Genomic DNA, 21886 nt, shown 5'->3' on the forward strand with positions numbered 1-21886 from the left:
ATCATTTAAAACTTCCCTAAACAAGGCTGCCTTCAGATGTCTTCTAAAGTGCTTGGATGCTGCGGTGGGCTGGATGAGGGACAATAAGCCGAGACTGAATCCTGACAAGACAGAGACCTTGTGGGTCTGGGAATTAGGTGTCAATCCTGGTTTGGTCATGCATGCAATCCCTTTGGAAGAGCAGGTTCATAGTCTGTGGATGCTCAGAGATCCATCACTGTCACTGGGGGTGCAAGGTGCCTTGCTTGCCGGGAGTGCCTTTTACAAGCGTCAACTTGTTCTCAGGCTAAAGTAGTTCCTGGAAAGGAATAGCCTAGCCACTACACCCATGTGTACTGGTGAACTCCCAGAAAATATTTTAATGGGCTGCCCTTGAAAATGGTCCCAAAGCTTCAGCTGCTCAGTTGTTGAGCAGTTATCAAGACCATATAACAATTGTCCTAATAGAGTTACAATGGCTGTCAAGGTGCTTCTAATAGCATATTAAGTTCTAAACAACTGGGACCTAAACAGCCCAGAGTTGAGACATGCAGGGGAGGTCCTCGTGGTAGTCATGCCATTGTGGTGACTTATAAAAGGGCCTTCTCTGCTGCAGCACCATGACTGTGAAATGCCCTCCCCTCAGATACTGTACTGAGTTTTTCTTGTCAACTGCAAATACATCTGTTTTCTCATATGGTTGGCTGCTTTATTGCTGTATTCTCCCTGTTATGGTTTTGTATTTCATCTATGCTGACACTTATATTGTTGGATTGTTTTATGTTTTACTGTACTCTATTGTACCCTGCCTTGGGCTTGTTATCAAGTAAGAGTAGACTAAAAGCACATTTAAACAAACAAACAAAAGTATTTTGTTTGCTAACTAAATATATGATAAATATTATAGTACTACAGTACTAAATAAATAATAGTATTGTATACTTAAATGTAACTCCAATGGCCAAAACACTCTAAGCAGGTTTTTTATTATATCCCACCCCCACCCCACCCCCCAGATTCTGCTCTTTTGTGAATGCTAAAACAGTGTGTAAGCTAAAATAATTTCCATCCTGTGTTTGCTGTATATGAAAGTAGTTTCTGGATGTTATTGACTATTTTCTGTTTTGTTATTCTTGAGAAGATGCAGCACACTCCTGTTTTGTCATTTTCCATGCTGTGTTGTGAGTTTTATTTTTTTAACATTTGCATTTATAGATTTATTTCTTTGTTGGCTGTCTTCCCAAGTTGTGTGAACCCAGGAACAAAACATGCATTAAGTCCCCTCTCTCTTATGTATATTACCATATTATCCTTGAATTGGAGATACCTGCTGCACTCCAGTACCTGAGGAAATACATCACCTAGTGAAGCCAAGTTAGTATCTCTTAGTAGAATGGATGAGGTTTGGTGAGTAAAGCAACAATGTAAGTTGCTACGGAAATCTTATGGGTCATATAGGAAATATAAACAAACACAGTAGTTATTACTTCCTTGTGACTGTTATTATACTGGCAACTGAAGCACAGAAAACACAAAGCTGCTGTCACTCACAGTGTTCTTGAACAGAGAGATTTTTAAAAAGTGTATTTACTTTTCAGTTGCTTTGTCAATAAACAGATGATCTAACAAATGGTTCCAGTAGTATAATTGTCAATGTTAAAGGTCATTATTTCACTTTCAATATCCTTACTGTCGCTGTCAGATCCAGATTCTAAAGCAGCTATGGTCATTCTTTTTAGCTGGAGACACTGACAGAATCAATGGTGAGGGCCACCAAGTTTCTGCACAGCTAGAATTCACCAGCAGGTTGGGTTGGTTTTTTTCTTTTCTTTATTTGTTACTTTGGGTCATATCATTTAAAATGGTTCCCTATCCTTTCTATGTATGTCTTCGACATTAGCCTCAACTCTATCAGTTTTGGAACAACTGCATAATGCAGTAATGTTAAATATTGCAAGCCATCCTGAGTGATATGTTTTCATAAACAGAAAACGAATATGGACTATGTTTTTGCAAATAACAGATATTAAATTTGAACTTGAAATTTTAAATCAAGGTCTTGAAAGATGAGCAAACCTTCCCCAATCAATTCATCAAGACAATACCCGAAGAAACAGAGGCAATATGTTGGCCTTTTTTCCTTGTTAGTATTAGCATCTTATTCACCCTACAGATACCCTTTAAAGGGCATCACAATTCAACAATGGAAAGGACCACTGCTGCTACACTGCAGTCACTGTATAGCAACTGCAATTACTGAAGCTGCTGGGCATCAGGAACACTATCCCTGTGACCTGATATTCAAAAGCATTTGTTGGTTAATGATGTACTAAAGAGGCAATTTGACAGGAACCTAGTAAAACATCCATTTTGCTAGGCACCAATCTAAACACAGAAAATAGGAAAGAATTGGTGTTCTTCCAGTGAGAAGAGTAAAATCGTAATATCTCACTTTCTCTGTCTCTACCTCCTTTTTTACAGCAGTCTTTTTTAACCTTCCTTTTTTGATATCTGCAGCATACTGAAAAGCATACCAAAAGAAAAATTATTCCATTTTTTACATTTTGTAAAAATGTAAAAAATCCTCACTTTTACCACTTCAGAAAAGCAGGTATAGAATGATTAATAGTAGTTAGGCTGCTTTCAGATTGCTGCAATTTTGCAGTCAGGATTCAGCTGCATACCAGCAAATTCAGGTTGTGCAATTAAAGTGGATTTGGTGCTCTTCTGTAACAAACCCGCTTCCAGAAAGCTCCTGAACTTTTTGAAGTAAGGAAAGTGACAGGGAAATGGATGGAAACATGTGAGATAACCATGGCTTTGAATGACATTGTATAACCTCACAAATCAGAACAAATGCTCCATCAACCATGGACATTGTATGACTTCCTCACAAACATTCTGCAAACAAGGCAGGATGCACTTTCAAGAAACAGGTCATCGAGAAATGACTTTGGAACTCCTGCCCTTTCAGGTTTTAATGGAGACCAACCTAACCCCCGGTCTGTGCTGCTGGAGAGTATTAGGATAATGTGGAGGATAATCTTCCACTGCTGTGAAGGCACCTGCTGCATCCAGAAGCATGGAAAGCAACCTCCAGCAGTCTTCCTCATAGCAATGGCCTGTGTAAAAGCTGTGAAGAGGAGCAGGTACAGGTAAGAAATCAGTGGCTTGGGAGATGTTGAATCCAAAGCCCCAGGGACCCCTGAGAGGCACGGCCTTTATTATTAGTTATTGGGGGCCATTTAGAATGTTTCCTTGCAAGGCCCAGCAAGTCAAGCAATTGCTAGGTAGACAGGCCAACTAAGTTCAACCAAAGCAGCGTTTTGACTAATTGTCAGATCCCGGAGGTTTCACATGCACAGAAGCAGAGAGCTGGAGCTCTCCTTGACGTTGTCTACACAGGTTAAGTCTAATAATAATAATAATAATAATAATAATAATAATAATATGGTAATAATAATAATAATTTATTATTTATACCCCACCCATCTGGCTGGGTTTCCCCAGCCACTCTGGGCGGCTTCCAACTGAATATTAAAAACAGTACAGCATCAGACAGTCTTCAGTTGTCTTCAGTTGGATCAGGCGTCCTCAACCTCAGCCCTCCAGATGTTTTTGGCCTACAACTCCCAGTGGTCAGGGATGATGGGAATTGTAGTCTCAAAACTTCTTGAGGGCCAAGGCTGAGGAAGCCTGCTCTAGATGGTGGCACATGCATTTTGACTCTAGTATAAGTATAGAAATCCCAATTAACTAATCTAAATTTGGGGTAAGTGCCAGCATTGTAAGTGAAGTTACAGGGGGATAGGTGATCAATGAGATCAAATTCTAATTCTCATTCCAAACTAGCAATATGTGATGACATCTTAACACAGTTGCCTCAGCTTATTTTCCATTATATAGATCCAAGAGCTATAGAAACACGGTTAAATAAGCAGCAGTATATAATGTGAATATACAAACAAAAAATAAATGTGCAAAAATTAAAAGAGCAACTACATAACCCAGAAAAATGTGTGCAGCAGTTGCTTCAGAAACATGTAAACAACTGCACAGCAGTAAACACAATATTGGTAAGTGTTAAATCAATATAAAAACATTCATATTAAACCTATCAAGATCTGGTCTTTTCCAGATGGAAATATTTCTTAATAGCTAATGGGATTAAAAACACCACATTTCATCTTCAGAATTATTCATTCATACTTCAGCGTCTGTCTCGCATAATTAGCACACTATTCTTTCCCCAACTGCAGAAAATAAAGAGCCAGCCTTCTCTATACTAAGTGTGGCTGAATTCTTCCAACATTACTGTACTGAAAATCAGCTATACATCCTATACTGAGGAGTAGATGCTGAGCATCAGGTGATATTAGGACTGACTAGGGGAGTTGGCAATAAAGCATGTCTTCAAAAGAAAATGACTGATGAAAGAAAGAAAGAAAGAAAGAAAGAAAGAAAGAAAGAAAGAAAGAATGCATTTATGTTTTTATTGCTCTATCCCCACACAGGGATAGAGTTGGTTATACAGAGTACCCACAAAACAGCCATCCAATGTGGCAGAAGAAGAGCAATTAAACATAGCGTATAGCACAGCCAATATTTAGAAACAGTTAATATGCCCAAATAGTCTTAACCCTTGGAAAAGTCAAAAGAGCAACTTTTGTTCCGAGTTCATATTTGTCTTCCTGAACCATACATGTTTCCACAGAGTGTGTAGAAAGCACACAGTTTTGGGGCCCTAGAGTCCTAATCTTATAAATACCCTTTATAACTTATTATTGGAACTTTCAGGGCCTTTGCCAATATTACTTTACTTATGGCTTACCGATACAATTACATCTACAGAACTAGGCATATATAGGGTGAGGTCCAATTAGTCCACCACGCACTGTTGCTCCAGTAGATGCATCACCAAAAGAGGACTGGGGGAAGTGACTTTTGCTGATGTCCCCTTTCCCCTACACCTATCCAGAAATCTGTTCTGCATAGTTAGGTAAAGGTAAAGGTACCCCTGCCCGTACGGGCCAGTCTTGACAGACTCTAGGCTTGTGCGCTCATCTCACTCTAGAGGCCGGGAGCCAGCGCTGTCCGCAGACACTTCCGGGTCACGTGGCCAGCGTGACAAAGTTGCTCCGGCGAACCGGCACCAGCACCAGCACAGCACACGGAAACGCCATTTACCTTCCCGCTATAAAGCGGTACCTATTTATCTACTTGCACTTAAGGGTGCTTTCAAACTGCTAGGTGGGCAGGAGCTGGGACCGAACAACGGGAGCTCACCCCGTCGCGGGGATTCGAACCGCCGACCATGCGATCGGCAAGTCCTAGGCGCTGAGGTTTTACCCACAGCGCCACCCGCGTCCCTGTTCTGCATAGTTGGGGTCCCTCAAAACAGATTATTGGGGTGCTGGGGGTTGCAGGGAGGGGAATCCACAAAAAAAATACCTTTTCCTCTTCCCTTAGCGGGTGTCTCCCACTGGATCAAAATGTCTCCAGCATCATTCTTGATTGATTTGAGGTGGGGGGGGGGTTGCTCCATTAGTTTTAGAATAAGAATAAGAAGTCTCTCTCTCAAGGTGAGGCAAAGCCACTATACTAGCTAGTTTTCTGGCAGGCAGGTCACTGTTGCTTATCGAGAAGGGGGAATGGTGGGCAGGACAGCACTTAAATACACTGCAAAATAAGGATGGGTCAGTGCATTTCTGGTCCATTTCAGTTTTCACATTCCAAAATCCATTCCATACTTTTAAATAAGAAAATTGGCATGGAATTTAAATAATATGTAAATGTGTATCTGGTATCCAGTTGAAAATATTTTGATCCAATGAGGGGAAAAATATTTGAAGAAAAGGAGGGAAAATACATATATCCTTTGCATCATACACAGAAGCACAATGCCATTTCAAGGGATTCTTTCACCCCATGCCACTATGTGTGCTCTACCTTTGATTGTGTTTACCTTTTAACAACACAGTCAAGGGGAAAGAGAAAAGTCATTTCATATTTGACAGGGTAACCCAAATCAAGATCTGACACATCCTTTTTACAAAATGACAATTCACACTGAAAAACCACGTACTCTATTCAGAAACCACCTCCTGCACTGTATTTATATTTGCTTCTCAGGTGTGGAACCTTTTCAACACAGTATTAACATTTCCTTTAAAGTACTTCCTTGTTTTCTCCTTGAATAAGGGCATCATGAGAATATTGGCTAGCAGTGAAATTTCAGTACTAGTATTTCGATTTCTTTGATAATGAAAACTTAATTGCACTGTTTTATCGCCAGGTGCTTGTATAATAAGAATAGCTTGTCTCTTTTGTAAGGCATGTTGCATCTCATATTGCTCTTCCTTGGCAAACCTGGAGCCATAGGTGGGTCAAACTGTTTTGCTATCCCCAGCCAGAAATTAATTTTGCTTCCTTTTCAATGAGACAATAGGGTCCAAGGCAGGGAAATAATTTGGCTTTCTCCACTTAAAGGTTTTCCCAGTTATGCTTTGCTTGTTTTATTTATTTCAGAAATTTGCTCCATTAGTTTTAGAATAAGAATAAGAAGTCCGCTTAACACCGCAGTCTCTAATATGGACTTTGGAATTCTTATGGGTCAACACAGCTACCATTACTTTTTGACTGACTGGGATACATGGGGGTCAGTAATAATAACCCTTGAATGCCTATATGTATTTCTGTACTGGCTTATATGGGCAAAGATGGAAAGATTTATTATTGTTTAATATTGGAAGAATGGTTTGTTGAAGTTATTGGAGGCAAAGTTGATATGTTTGATTAGACAAAAAACATTGCTGACATTTATTAATGGTAATAATTAGAGAATCCCTTTTGGACTTTTTGTGTGAAATGGAAAAGGAATGAATTTGAGACATTTTGGTCTGAAAACTGGGGAAATATTGATTGACAGAAATTAGAATATCCAAGAGTGAATGTTTTTAATAATTTCCTTTATGTAACTGACAGAAAATTGGAAGTCCTATTTATTTTTCTTCTTTCTTTTATTTCTATTTTCTTTAATTTTTATTTGGTATCCTCTGGTCTGTTACCAGGGTCCATGGATTACACACACATGAAGGTAGTGGATGGTTGGCAGAAGGACCTTAAATGAAAAGCAGGGAAGCAAAGATCTCCCAGGGCGAGAGACTGGGAGAAGAAAAGAAAGCTCCCAGGTGAGACCTGGGAGGATCCACCTCTTTCTGTGTGTGACAAGGGTTAAGAGCTACATTTGAGAAAGGACTCTATATTTTCTTTTTTTTTGTTCCATTTTGTTTCTGCTTAGACTCGTTTCTTTGATCTTATTGTTTTATGAAAAAGCTTTAATAAGATCTTATGAAATAAAGGACTGCAGACTTTGGCTCATGGTGAGCAAAAGGCAAACATGTGTACAGTACATGTGAAAGAAGGCTCTGAATAACACTATGATTATATTGATATATTAATGCAGAAAGAAGGAAGTAGTTCTGAACAGCTTCCTTCTTTATGGTTCAGGAAATTTCATAAACCCACCTAAGAATAAAAACAAATTAGTTGCCAACATGCAGCTGCACATTTAATACTAAGGTAGCTAATTCTTTGGCTTGGCTCACAAGCTTTGACTTGTGTGAACAATCTCCCCACCCCCATTTCTGTCCTTTCTGCAGCACCTTGGGCAGCATGTTTGGATGGAATAGGGAGAGATGCCTCTGCCTTCTACCAGCTTGCTACCTTATTTGCTATGATTTGTTCTCTGTAACACAAAATGTGAAGGCAAGTACTAAGGTGAGCAGTGTATTCATTCTATTTGGCTGGGATATTAAGGCAAAGGGAGGCAGGAAGAAGCAAGGGAAGGAGGGCCGAGAGATGAAAGCCATGTGGACAGAAACAGCAGAGATGAGCCCATTAACTCAACCACTATACAAGATGTGCTGTTGTCCAGTAGCCTGCAGGAAGCAGCAGGATGGCTGAGGATGAACTGGGGGGGGGGGTGGAACAGATATGTAGGGGTTCCATCTGCTTTCCTTGTTCCTCTGGTTTATGCATGTGGTGAAAGTGTTGATGCCTTAGGGGGGAAGAGTTGTTCTGTGGGACTACTGCAGAAAGTAAATGAGGATTGCTCCAATATGCTTGGGAGCCCAACTGAGGATAGAAGCTCTCATCTGGCTTATGCAATTATGGAACAGGAATGCATCTTGTCTCCTGCCATGTAGCTCCACAGAGCTGAGGCATATGGTATTTTGTAAAAAGCAGGACAATCTCTCAGATGCAAACACAACTGAATTTCAGGTGGGTCACAGAGGCATGCTCAATCACACTACCGCAATTAGAAAGAAATAACAAGTTAAAATGAGTTGCAATATTCAGAACCTAGACCGTAAGTAAGTGCCCTGTACAAAGGCACATTACATGATCACAGCTAGCCAGCAATTACTCCATTCTGCAATAGATGCAATTATATGCATAGCCAACGTGGTTTTAATAGACAGTGACGGGTGGGGAGTTGTAGTTAGTCGCATATACCAAGGTGCGTGTCATTGATTTTGTTTTCATTTCAGTACTAGCTCAAGATGGATTGACAGGAAAAAGCCTTTTCTGTTGTGAATCACACATCTCCTACAAGAAAGCTGCTGTTTCCCTGAGGCTTTCAGAGTAATAGCAAGGTGAACAGTTCCACAGCAATGAGGCTCAAAAAGAAAGTAAGTGACACCTAGCTGTGGTGTGAAAATGGCAATCATGTCAAAAAGATCAGATGAACAATGTGGGGTGGAAGAAAAACAGGCTATACAAATGCAGGCATGGACACAATCTGAAATCTAGAAGTGCTGCTATATTGTGGTAATCCATATATTTTAATAGCTAAGGAATGTGAAGTTTGATGACTTCTACCAATATTGAAATGAGATGACATGGCATAGCCTTCCCTTGGCATTATAGGCTGTCCTACTGCAAGGTGCAAACTCTGGCAACAGTTGCTGGCCCCATTAGCTTTTTACTATTTGAAAAATAACACAATGTCCTATATGAGTGAAGCACAGACATCTGGCAAATCTAATTTTATTTTGTATTGCAGAGATTAGGCAAGTCTAGAGAAGGAAAATAAACACATCATTTCACAGTGCAATAATTTTTGTGCGTGAGTTTTTGGTAACTCAACGTAGCCAGCATCATAAACAGCGGGTTTTCCCAGGGAAAGTGGTGGGACAAAAGAGAAACCTCTCTGACCTGTACCAAGAGTTTATGGTACAGAGCTCAACCAGAAGTGTTGATGAACTCTGTATGTGACTATTGCAAAGATCTATAGGATCAGGATTTCAGTGTGTTTTAATCTTCCAAAGACAGGCATTTAAATGTCTGATTACTTAAGTATTAGCAAGAACTCACTTTCAAGAACACATTAAAGCATACAGATAGGTAGCCGTGTTGGTCTGCCATAGTCAAAACAAAAAAAAATTTTTTTCCTTCCAGTAGCACCTTAAAGACCAACTAAGTTAGTTCTTGGTATGAGCTTTCGTGTGCATGCACACTTCTTCAGCTCTCTATATTGGACAAACAGGCCAAACCTTACGCCAAAGAATAAACGGACATAAATCGGACATCAAGAATCACAAGACAGAGAAACCAGTAGGAGAACACTTCAGTCTCCCAGGACATTCTATACAAGATCTCAAAGTAGCTGTATTATTACAAAGGAATTTCAGAAATAGACTGGAAAGAGAAGCTGCTGAATTGCAACTCATTACCAAACTTAAAACCATGGAGAGACCTGGTCTGAACAAAGACATTGGATTCTTATCTCATTATACATGACAAAGCCATTTTTCACCTTCTCACCCCTTGCTTTTTCCTGTAAGACCTATTGCAGTCGTTAAGAGTCGTCAACAGGCTCATCACAGCTATCTGCCAATCACCCATTCCCACCACCCTTCTGAGTAATACCCCTCCCCACCTTCTCACTATATAGAAGGATCTGGCAACTTCTGTTTCAGTGTATCTGAAGAAGTGTGCATGCACACGAAAGCTCATACCAAGAACTAACTTAGTTGGTCTTTAAGGTGCTACTGGAAGGAAAAAAAAATTTTTTGTTTTGACATTAAAGCATGACTAAGGATATTTGAAAGATCACATTTTTGTCTCTCTTCAATTTACACCACACACCAAAATACAAATTAGTGTAATATTAATTGATTAATGCAGTGCAATAGGAATGATTGAGTAAGTGGCCATACTTATGATGCACTGAATTAATAATTATAATAAAATGGTTGGCACAGACCGTATGAAAATGCTTTCTGTTTTAAATTGATAAGATATAGGCCATTATCTAGACACATAAAATTTGGGAACTGCTGCTAGCTATAGAATTTAAAAGGAACTTATGGGAGATATAAAAATGCATCATACTGTCCTCTATGCAAGTAAATATTAAACCTTAAGTGCCTCTGCAATAAGGACTAGGGAGAAATAATTACCATTCTTGTGTGTCATCCATGGGAGTTCACTGTAATACCCAGTAAGTAACACTCCTACTTATTCCACATTTTGAAAACCTGAATTCTTGAGGATGCTCTGTCATTTCAGTCAATAAGACTATATTCTTACTTTAATAGCTAAGGGCATGCAATTCAAGTAACACACTTACTCTAATGAAATATGATTTAAATCATTGTGAGTTGGTTTGAGAGTTGCAGGTAATGTGGTCATTTAGCTCACATTGTGGAAAGTAACGGTGCATCACCAGAACACAATACACATTTCCATGTCAAATAACATTTAGATAATCTCTGCATCTTATATGAATGAGTAAGACTCAAATGCACATACAAAATACTTTGAAAATGAGCTTGATTGTGTAATGCAAATAATCTAAATTCTGTTCGGGGAGGGGGTGCAATCAGAATACCAGAAAATGATTCCTGCCATGAAGGATACTACAGACAGGTCAACTACTAATTTTATATTCCCTTGAATAATTCACTATCAATGCAATTCTAGTATCAAGTGTTAAAATGTGCTTCTTTTATAACATGGTCCTGCGCATGTATATTGAAAAGTGCCACTGAGTTCACTGAAGCTTTCTTGCTGCAATCCCATGATCTGGGAGTAAGCCTCACTGAATTAAATGTGACTTTATTATGAGTTAATATGTGCTGTTAAGCTGCAAAAAAATCCTATACCTACTTTTCTAGGAATAAGCCAAGGAAAGGCAAGTGACTTACTTCTGAGTAGACATGTATAGGACAGCACTATTAGTTTCTAACTTAACATCCATATAGCCCTACAGTGTCAGTCTTTTCATAATATAGAACAGAACCGCATCCTCAAAAAGAGGGAGCTTCTTAGCCGGATTCAGTCAAAAGGTCCCACTAGTGTAAACACATGCAAGGACATCCACTAGCACAAAGGGGCTTTCCCCACTCCTATCCCCATATGCCTCCTCATTGGTTTGGGGTGGGGTCCAAATAATCTCCAGAAGAGCACAGGGTGAGATAAAGTGGGTCACTCCATTTGGCAAGCTGAAATGCTCGTGAATCGGTCTCCCTGGGGAGGTTGCGAACTCTTCTTCCTTGGAGGTTTTTAAGCAGAGGTTGGATGGCCATCTGTCATGGATGCTTTAGCTGAAATTTCTGCATTGCAAGGGGCTGGACTAGATGGCCCTCAGGTTCTCTTCCAACTCTACAATTCTAAGTTTATGGAACAATTGCCACACTGCTGTGTTCCCTTCCTCCCAAATATTTTAAGGATTATAGTGAACCAACCATTTTCATTTGCCTGACTGGTTTCTTTTCGTTAGCAATGAAACATGATTATTTAAGCTTGATAGATAAGCTAAAGATTGTTTAGAATGCTTTGAGAACATCATACAAAACTCACAGTGCTGATTTATCCTTAGAAATGAGTTGATAAACTGGAACTGGAGTCACATCACCAGATTCTTCTAGGGTTAATCAATCTTGATGTCGCAACTGAGGAGAGAGGAAAACACAACAGAAAGATTCAAGATGACAAGCTATAAAGGACACAAGTGAAGTAGGAGAATAGCAGCAGACTACAATACTGCGATATCAGATTGGAATTTATAAGATTCTAGCAATATATGTATGGTTATAGATATAAGTTCATGAAGGGTTCTCCTAATGTATCAGTTATACCTTACATGCAAGAAAATGTTCAGTCTTGCCCATTGAACATTGTATAATCTCACTGAGCTTTTATAGCAGGTATGCTTCCTAAGACATTTAAGCCTTCCCTCTTATTAAAAAAATAATTGAATTTCACATGTAAAAATCAGTTTTTGCTTAATCTCACCAGATGGTAATGCCATCATCTAGAATGTGCATTTGATTTCACTCCCACATTGTTTTGCATTAATATTTACACATGACATAAACAGCATGAAAAGAGGCTAAAACATTTTGGATATTATAGGAGATGTGGGTCTTCCATCAAATAACAGTGCTGAGTCTCCTCCTCCTTTTTGCTGGTAGTGATGCAGAACATCTGACTTGATGCCACCATTTCACTGGCTCCAGTTTCAGGTCCATTTCAATCTCATATCTGAAGCATCAAACCTGCTTGCAAAGTTAGTATAGGGCATTTCACACTCCTCCTGTCCCAAGCAATAGGATATTCAGCCTGCTGGTTCTCTTTCAGAAATCTGATAGAATTATAGAATGATCTTACAGGTGAAGATTTATAGGCCCAGTTTGCACACAACGCTTCAATAATGTGTGGCATGCAAGTAGCCACTGCTAAAAAGTTTATTAGTTGCTTCGCTCCTGCTCCCTCCTTTCGCCTGCAGCAGAAGAAACAAACCAGAGGCTGGCACGCCATTGCAGCAAATCAGTACCCATGCTTTGTTTTTTCCCCACTAGCAGCTGGTGAGGCAGAACAGGTAGGGGACTCATAGCTTCCCAATGCAGTGTGCGGTGCAACAGCGCCCTACCCCATGCCGCCTCACTGGCCGTCACTGTTTCTCTCCTAAACAAACCATGATGGCAAGCCAAGAACAAAGGGCAGCATGTAACAGGAAGCGAGCCACTGCCGACTTCTCTGGCACACTGAAGGAGTGGGTCAGGAACACCCCAGGGACTTTTGAGCAGCCTGCCCCCAACACATTGCTCATTCACTTTAAAGCATTATTTAATTCAAATTGTGACTTAAAATGATGTGTAATGTGGTTTTATTTCCTGATTTGTGTGCCATTTTTAAAGGCGTAATTGCCCCTTCAAAGCCGCGTATAAAATTTCAGGAGAAATCATCAGCATCCAGTTAATGCCCCCTTAAATTTCAACAGCACCAGTTAAAACTTGAGTAGTGGTTAAGAAAACGAGCAGCAATTAAGAAATAATAATAATACTCCAACTACTGCTGGGGAACAGAAGCAAATGCACAAAACAGTACTGGGTTATACTCTCTGGGCCAGTGCCACGTTCTATGCAGCAGCACTCAGCATATAGCTGGCAATAAATTTTAAGTACAAACAGTAGTAGTTCCAATGGTGCATCCTCACTTAATCTAACAGGTCTGAACACAGCAAAATCCAAAATTCAATCAGGCCCCTCCATCCCTTGCAGATGGGTGTAACTTCCAGATGCTTTGGGGTGAATATTTTTTGGCTGCTGCTAATTGCCCATTAATCAGTGTCTATTTTCTCCGTCAATTAGCAGATTCCACCATGCTCAAGAGACAATGGAATTTATATCATACTGCATGATACAACAGCAAAGATAACGACAAAAGAAGTAGAACACCTCTTTCCTCCCACCCAAAGCTCTCCCGTGTGATGCTGTACACTTTAATTCAGAGACATTCTAATCAAAATGTCCAACAATCTCTCTGATGAGTCTACTTTCCATCAGAAATGGAAGTGGGGAAAGGGGTGAGGACAATGACTTATCCTATCTTCAGTCCACTCTTAGAAAGTACAGCATGCAGGACACTTCTGTGCTTGGGTTGCCATTGTGTGCAGAAAGCTTTTCATTCATTTTCATTTAGTTAGCATTTTTATTTTCTAGGTTTACTTAGTCTAGCCTGATCGATCTAATCTTCATTCTCAGTGAGTCTAAGAATTTCATTTCACGTTTGAAATAAGAAGCCCTGGAGCATGGCAATGACATCATCATATACAAGGGTGCTGTGTTATTCATGTTGCGAATGAAGCCCATGATAGAAACAAAACCCCTGTTGTGTGTTCGTCCAGACTGCAATTTTCCATAGATCAGTTGTTGGCTCTTTTGAGCATATGGTGGAGGGAGTAAACATTCACTAGAAAGTATAGATTTAAAATGGCCTCAAATAAACCTGGTCCCATCAACAAGGAGAAAGGATTCATTTTATTACTAGGTTTTAGTGTTTTAGTATTGTTATGAGTTTGTGGGTACAAGACGCTTCTAAATTCCTGGACCCAGTAAGTGTTAGAATTTAATCAAGCTTCCTGAACCCCTGGATCCAGCAATTGTTAAAATATAAGCCAGGCCAGCTTCCTCATGAGGTAATTGCCTGGAAGATGAGTCAACAAAGGAAAAGTAATGAGCTATTAAGAACGCCAAGAAGAGGAGATTCTGTGCCAGACAGAAAATGGATGGGGCTCCATCTCCAACTTGGAGATAGAAGACAAAGTCAGAGTTTGATTTAGAGTTTTGGGGTTGGACATGATGTGACCGGGGGGGGAGGGGAGGCTGCAGGCTGTTAAAGGCAAAAGCTGGACAGAGGGTCAGAGAATGGTGGTTGATTTCTGTTTGAATCCAAGACTGCGGCCATGGGAGAAGCAAGACCCTCTTGGGGTGTTGATGCTGTGAACCCCTCCATTGTAGCCTCAGGTTGTATGTGTGTGTAAATAAACCATATATCATAAAGGCACCACAGTCTCTGCTGTGCCTCATTCCCAAAAGAAAATACAGACCCTAGGTAAACGCATGGAACTCCTGGAAAATCACGCTGCTTGAAGATTGGGGTCACGCAACAGTGTTTTGTTTTTCCCCAGGAAATTTTATTTAACAGAATTTTATTTACTTCTCCAAAAATACAATATGCTAAAGGCAGAACAGAGAAAACTAAATCACACTCTTCATAATCAGATTGCTCAGTATGTTCCACGGACTATTCCTGTCATTTGCATATTGTCTTATAAAATGCATCAAGTTTAAAAAGGAATTTAAATCAAACTTTCATTGCCAAAGCACACCACAAGGTGGCAAGATTGTAAAAATAAAGATTAAATAAAGATTAGAAGCACATTCAAGTAATGGCATTCAGAGTGACATTTGAATTTTAAATTATTACAACATCCTTTGCATTAGTTTTAAATGCATGCAGCCATCACTGCCCCTATGCTTACAGTAGATGTTCTTTTTTTCCAAACTCATCTAACCCCACATCATAATCTAAGAATGATAACACTGACCTACTTTACAGGGCTGTAAGAATTACCAAGATAATTGTGTATAGTGTTTAAAGCACTATGCGCTGGATGCAGCTGAGCAGGGGCTCTAGAGGGAGCCAGTGCAATGAGTCCTGCTAATGCAATGGGGCTTTCCCCCCGCTCCTCCCCCTGTGCACCCCATGTCCCCCCAAATTGGCTCTGCGGGCTCTGGAGAACCCCCAAAATAATGTGTGGGAAAAAGAGAGGGGAGATCACCAATGGCTTCAAGTTACAAGAAAGGAGATTCCGACTAAACATCAGAAAGAACTTTCTGACAGTAAGAGCTGTTTGACAGTAGGATAGACTCCCTCGGGAGATTGTGGGCTCTCCTTCCTTGGAGGGTTTTAAGCAGAGGTTGGCTGGTCATGGATGCTTTAGCTGAGATCCCTGCATTGCAGGGGGTTGGACTAGATGACCCTTGGGGATCACTCCCAACGCTACAATTCTATGATCATTCCACCGTGCAAACTGAAATGCTTGTGATGGTGGAACAACTGAAAGAGTGTGGCACTCCTTATCTATGTTTCAAAGACCTGCAACAATAATGTATGATTGTATTTTCAACTTACAACCTTACAACTGCTGGATAAGGATATTTGAACTAATGGAATACTGTACAAAAACATGCTGCTGCTATGGGTACACCAAATTAAAGTGCAGAGTGGTATTGTGATTCTGTTGTGCTAGTAATTATTCCACTGTAACCACCACAGCAGAAATAATATAGTGCAACTGACTTTCTGGGTTGGTGTGTTGTGCGACAAGCACTGGTGGAGGAAGAGGAGTGTGGGAGGAGCACACCGCCCCCGGCAGCGCAATCCCGGTGGGGTGCCATTGCGGCTGCCCCCCCCCCCTGTGCTGGGCACCATGCCCCTACAGGCAGCGTGCCACGCCCCCAGGACACACGCCAGCCCTGCCCCCCCGCCTGCTCTCCGTCTCCTGGTGCCGGAGCATGAAGCTCCACCACTGGCGACAAGCACACAAAGTGCAATGCGATTGAGTGTTTTGGGGGGAAGGCTTGGTTAATTTTCTTGTACACAGGTTGTACCTCGACAATAAAGGTATTATTATTAGAAAGTGGTGGCGTCCCTTGCATAAAGGACAAAAATGGGTGAAGTGGAAACTTTCAAAACAATCCTCCCGCAGGGTTTAATATTGCCCCCACATTGTGGGGGAAAGTATGCACTGTGCAGAAAGTATGCACCTGGTGGCCATGAATCCTCAATGCATGCAAATTATTTCTGTACAGTGCACACTTAACTTGCATCCGCAACATGGGGGCACTAGTATAACCTGTTTGGTGAATATTTTTTTCCTTCAAAGGAGCAGAACTGAGGTGCAATTCAAAATATTCAATGTATAGAATTTTGTATTTGGGAAAATGCTGTTCTTTCCCCCAGAGAGCTCAGCCCTTGCTATTGCAAATTGCTCAGAGGGATATGATTATGTAAGTATTCAAAGAATTTGTGATGTTAAGCTTCCACCCCATGTCAGAAATATTGTGTAGATTAATTGCTTTAGGGCAAGGATAGGAAGCCAATGGTGTCATTGGACTGTAACGGCCAATCAACCCCTGTCAGAATGGCCAATGGTCTGGGAGAATGGGAGTTTTAATCCTGCAACATCTAGAGGGTCACAAGTTCCCCAACCCTCTTTAAATGGTTGACCACTACCCACATACTACCATTTCAGCATAGGAATGCTGAGACTACTACAGCTGTCCATGTACCAAGTGGTAACCTAAGCAGAGTTATACATGCAACTACTTTGTATTCTAGTAATCTTTATGCTCCTGTTACTGTTCAGGCATCTGGGGAAGCAGGAGAGTGGTTAAAATTCTTCTCATTGCTTTGCAGAATGATACAGTTGACCAACTCACTAAATGATTATATCATTAGGAACTCTCTCCCAGGAGACTCTTGCCAGGTGCCTGCTTTAATGCCTTTTTGGCATCAAGTAAAACCCTTTTTTATTTTCCTGGCTTTTTACCATCCAATGAGTTTTTATCAAGGAGTTTTATGGCCTCTATTTTCCTGCCATTTTTATGGATTTCCATGAAATATTCTCATTCTATTTTGACTTTTTTAAAAATCTCCCCTTTGTATTGAAAAGCCTGTTAAATCATAACACTGTACTAAGTCAATGGTCAGAAACAGCCATCTGTTGTATTCACTTCTCTTTCCTTTTTCTTAAAGGTTTCCCCCTCCCTATACATCAAGGCCCTGCCATTTGATTAAAAGTTTTTGTTGTTAATTTTATTTATATACTTCAGGTTAATTATTGTCCCTACAGGACAAATAAAACCAGTACAAAAATGTCTTATATGAATGCAAGGTAAATTCACCTTTGGTATAAATAGCACATCAAGCTACACCTTGCTTGTGTATTTACTAATATTAATATCCTGGGCATCTTTACCAATCTGGAACTTGAGAGTTACTTTAACCTTACCTCCAAAGCAAGGTCTTTAAATGTCTTTGCTCTTGACCTCATATACCAATGATACAGCATATCTTTGGACTACTAACTTATTTCAGAGTCAGTCCATTATTTGATCTAGTATTTCATGAGTGAAAACAGTTGTCCCTAGAGTCATGCTTCTCAATGTAACTTTCTCAAATATAGGTCACTGAGCAGTTCAAGGGAATCAACAGGGATATTTCCCTTTCCAATATCCAGAGGAGACTTCAATAACCTGGCATTCTCCAGATGTTTTGGACTGTAACTTTCCTCAGCCCCAGCCAGCATGGCCAATCATCAGGGATGATAGGAGTTATCGTCCAATAGTATCTGGAGGCCACTGGATCAGGGAAGGCTGTTCTAGACAAATATTGTCTACCAGAATCACTAAAACAGTCTTAGTTCCATTATCAGGCTGAATGGTTGAAAAAGACATAACAAATGGAAAATGAAATGAATGTGGCTGCCAGAAATGAAATGAATTGTGTAAAAAGTATATTCATATTGTTTAGTCATGACTAAGAATTGGCAGGGAAGGGTTAGGAAAATTAGCACTTGAGGTGGAAGAGGGAGCTAACCATGGTTAAGGAATTGCACCTGTACAAGGCCTAATAAATATGTGTGAAATGATAGGATCCATATTAATTTCAATATTACTTACACTACAGAGAAAAAAATGTACACGGATTTAAAATGATTACTGTAACAAGTAAAATTGGAATAGTCTAACTAGGAAAATGTGCACATAAGCATATTCTGAGAGAAAAAACAGTATTGAGAACTGCCCTGCCCTTGTTCCTTATTTTAGAATCATCAGTCTTCTTTCCAGTTTCCATCATAATGCACCCCTTTCTTTTCCAGGCTAGGTCTCATATTTTAATTCTGGTAAAACAAATAAAGGTACAAGTTACTGCAATGCTGTGTGCAATTCTTCATTATTTCAGAAAAGCTTTCGTATCACCTCAACACGCTATCAATAACGTTGCTTCAAAAACATATGAGAAAGTATTTTATAGTTTAATAGAAAATGAAAGAGCAGGCAAAATTAATTAACAACGCAGCATGGTTTTCTCTTCCTATTGTTTTGATAAATATCAGTTGAATGGTGATTTATATGGTAGAAAATAAAAAATAAAGTGCTGGTACTCATGTTGATAAAATTGCCTCAGGTGCCAGAACAAAATGGTTGCCAAGGGCAGCCAAAAAAAGAAGTGATGGTACTCTGTACTAGTAAGCACAATCTCTCTCACACACACAACATTACAGATAATAAAATTATTCATATACTACTGGGTTAAATTTCAATTTACTGGTTGTAAATGACCAAATGTGAAACATATTTACTTCATAACCATTTTGCTGAACTAGGACAAGTATTTACTACCAAAGATTAACAAATAAATCAAAGGCTCTAGCAGCAGTTTAGCGCTTGATAACAAGCTCTTTTCCCTTAACAACTGAATAGGCCCATTATTACCGTGCCAACTCAAATCTGGTCTTCTAATGCAAACTTATCTGCAAGGGAGGGGGAAAACGAATTACAGAGAGTATTAATAGCAGTCACTAAAAGAACATTGTAGGATTCCATGAATAAGAACACTGGCTTTTCCCTCTGTGACTTCAGAAATATCATGCAAACTTGAAGGAATAAAAATAGAAAATGTACTTTTCTCTCCCAAATTAACTGAAGTCATCCAACTGAATGCTTAGTTCCTGAAGGCTTTAAAAATAACATATTTGTCCTTCTGTAGTTTACCCTGAACTGACATCAGACTGAAAAATGAGTTTTGTGCCGAAACAAACAAAAAACCACCCAAGTACTAATGTATAGGAAAGCTTTCTAAAACACTTAGCCTAGCAAGGAGAAGCCATGATGACATAGGCTATCCGCTCTTGTTTTCATGGCCCTTTAGAATAAAAAGCAAACATATAATGACAAAATCCTTAAGAGCCCAAATCACCCAATTTGGTAATTTATGATGAGAGCAATACATCTGCCACCAGCTTGGCTGCAGGAGTTGCCGGAAGGAGGCATACAAGGCTGCTTTAGGGATACAGCCATCATAAGGACTCCACTCTATTTGTGTAGGGTTTATGTCCTGATCCCCTGGCAGACAGTGTGCCAAGTCCAGAAGCCAACCCACATAAGCCAAGTCCAAAGATCAGGAAATGCAGTCCAGGCTCAGTCCAAGTAAGCCAAGATAAGTAAGTAAGCTCAGCAGTCAAACTCAAAGTAGAAACTCATGCAGGTCCAAGGAGAATCCTAGGCGAGGTCCCCCAACATGGGCAGTTGAGCAGACACAGTACACCAGCTCTGCTACCTTCTTATACTGTGCCTGCTGATTGCAGCATCTGGGCTTGATGAGGCATGTGACACTCACCTGCTCTCAGCTTGCCCCAGCTGAGGAATCACATGCCTCCTTCCCCACCTGGCCAGCTAGTAAACTAGGCTGCAGGCTCTGGCCTGTCTCTGCTTCTTGGAGTGCCCCATCCGCTGTTCCCTTTGTCTTAGGACCTACCATGTTCATGGGGATGGGGGCCTCTCTTGCTCTGGCGAAGGGTCCCACTGCTCAGCTTCCACACACTAGTCCCTGCCCTCTCATCATCCTCTGTCACCCCATGAGTGTTGTCTACAACAACCTCTCCTTCCCCATCCCCAGCTTGCTCCCGTGTGACCCACTCCCAGCTGCACCCCTCATCAGGATCCTCTTCCTCCTTTTCCTCCTCCCCGAAATCCTGCCAGTTCATGACAGTTTGCTCCTTAGCCTTTTCTTCTGCTGAAGATATCCCACAAGACAGCAGAAGTTTAGGATCAGAGTTTTCCTTCTCCTAGATGGGTTACCTTCCCAGGTTAACGAGCCCCACCTGCCCCTCACTTCCCTCTACAGCACGTGTAGAAATTAATTTAGCAGTGATTAATTTAGCCTATGGCACACAAAAGATTGTAAGTGCGTCTGCCATGCTGAGATTTGTTAGGCGTTCTCAGAAAGGTCCTGACACTTGAGGGTAGGCGGATCTATAATCAAGACATGCCTGTTTTCACCAACTGTGAAAATATATTTTCTCTTAGTGTTGATTAGCAGATGGACTGTGAAATAGTTTGTCACTCCTAAAACTTTTATTTTAAAAGCAGGCATTGGTTTGAATTTCAGAGTGGCTCTAGAGCCTTTGGATTTGGTTGATGAACAACTTAAATATACACATGTTCTTTACTGATACGTTATTCACTTCTGATAGAGAACACAAGCAGCTGCCAGTCTTACAGTCTGAAAGGGGACATAGGATTCAACAGTGGCTGGGCTGATTCAGGATTAATACAAAATGGCATCTCTGTGCAATCCTAGCTATGTCATAAATGTAGCAGTACAGGTTATTTCTCAGAGGCGATGTTTCGGAGATGTAAGGAATCAGTGGTCTTCAACTGGAAATTCTGACAGTAAGTATCAAATGCTTAACTATCTGCACTGCCATGACCCACCTACATAATTCCTTTTGGGGAGAGCAGGAGGTTGTCCTTTTCTAACCTTGAAATAAATAAGAGGTGGCCGAGTGGTGTGAATCTTCCTTGAATACTTGCAAAACCTTTGTAGCTTCACACCAGCCTTTCTTTCTGGTGGTTATTCTAATGGTTATTCTTACAGTCTTCTGCATTTGGCCCTACAATCTGAGGGTGTCTAGAATGCTATCTGCAAAGTACCGAAGAGCCCTGGCTGTTTATCTTTTTTGCTGAAGCAGAACACAGGCTTTAAAAAAAAACTTAAATGAAGTTTAATCCTCTGCTGTTGTGCTTAAAAAACAACAAAAAAAAAACACAATCCAGAGATGTTTGGTGCTGTTAATCCAATGTTTTGGACATTCATACTTCTTGAAATATCCACGGCCATAGAGAAACATAAATACATACAGAAAAACATAGAAACAGAGCAGCACAAGACCTTGTTGGGGCCCAGATCAGACTTGGGTGGGGGAATCCTTAACTTCATGCTTTGCTTCAGGAGAGGAGAGGGAAGATAATGAGAATTAGGGAAC

General features: G+C 40.4%; 1 protein-coding gene and 1 long non-coding RNA gene across 13 annotated transcripts in view; one reads left to right on the forward strand and one right to left on the reverse strand.

The window, feature by feature from the left end:
- Window positions 1-21886, forward strand: part of LOC310757877 — a 518075-nt gene that overhangs the window by 245133 nt on the left and 251056 nt on the right. The window lies entirely within an intron of this gene.
- ATP2B2 (ATPase plasma membrane Ca2+ transporting 2) overlaps window positions 1-21886 on the reverse strand; it is a 353226-nt gene that overhangs the window by 209807 nt on the left and 121533 nt on the right. For all 12 annotated transcript variants that reach the window (XR_014545439.1, XM_083603273.1, XM_083603266.1 and 9 more), the window contains exon 3: window positions 11848-11939. The gene's annotated coding sequence lies outside the window, so the exon portion shown is untranslated. The remainder of the gene's footprint in view (window positions 1-11847; window positions 11940-21886) is intronic.

The sequence above is a fragment of the Podarcis filfolensis genome (assembly GCF_964270895.1).
Source record: "Podarcis filfolensis genome assembly, chromosome: 2".
In the NCBI taxonomy this organism is placed as follows: Eukaryota; Metazoa; Chordata; class Lepidosauria; order Squamata; family Lacertidae; genus Podarcis; species Podarcis filfolensis.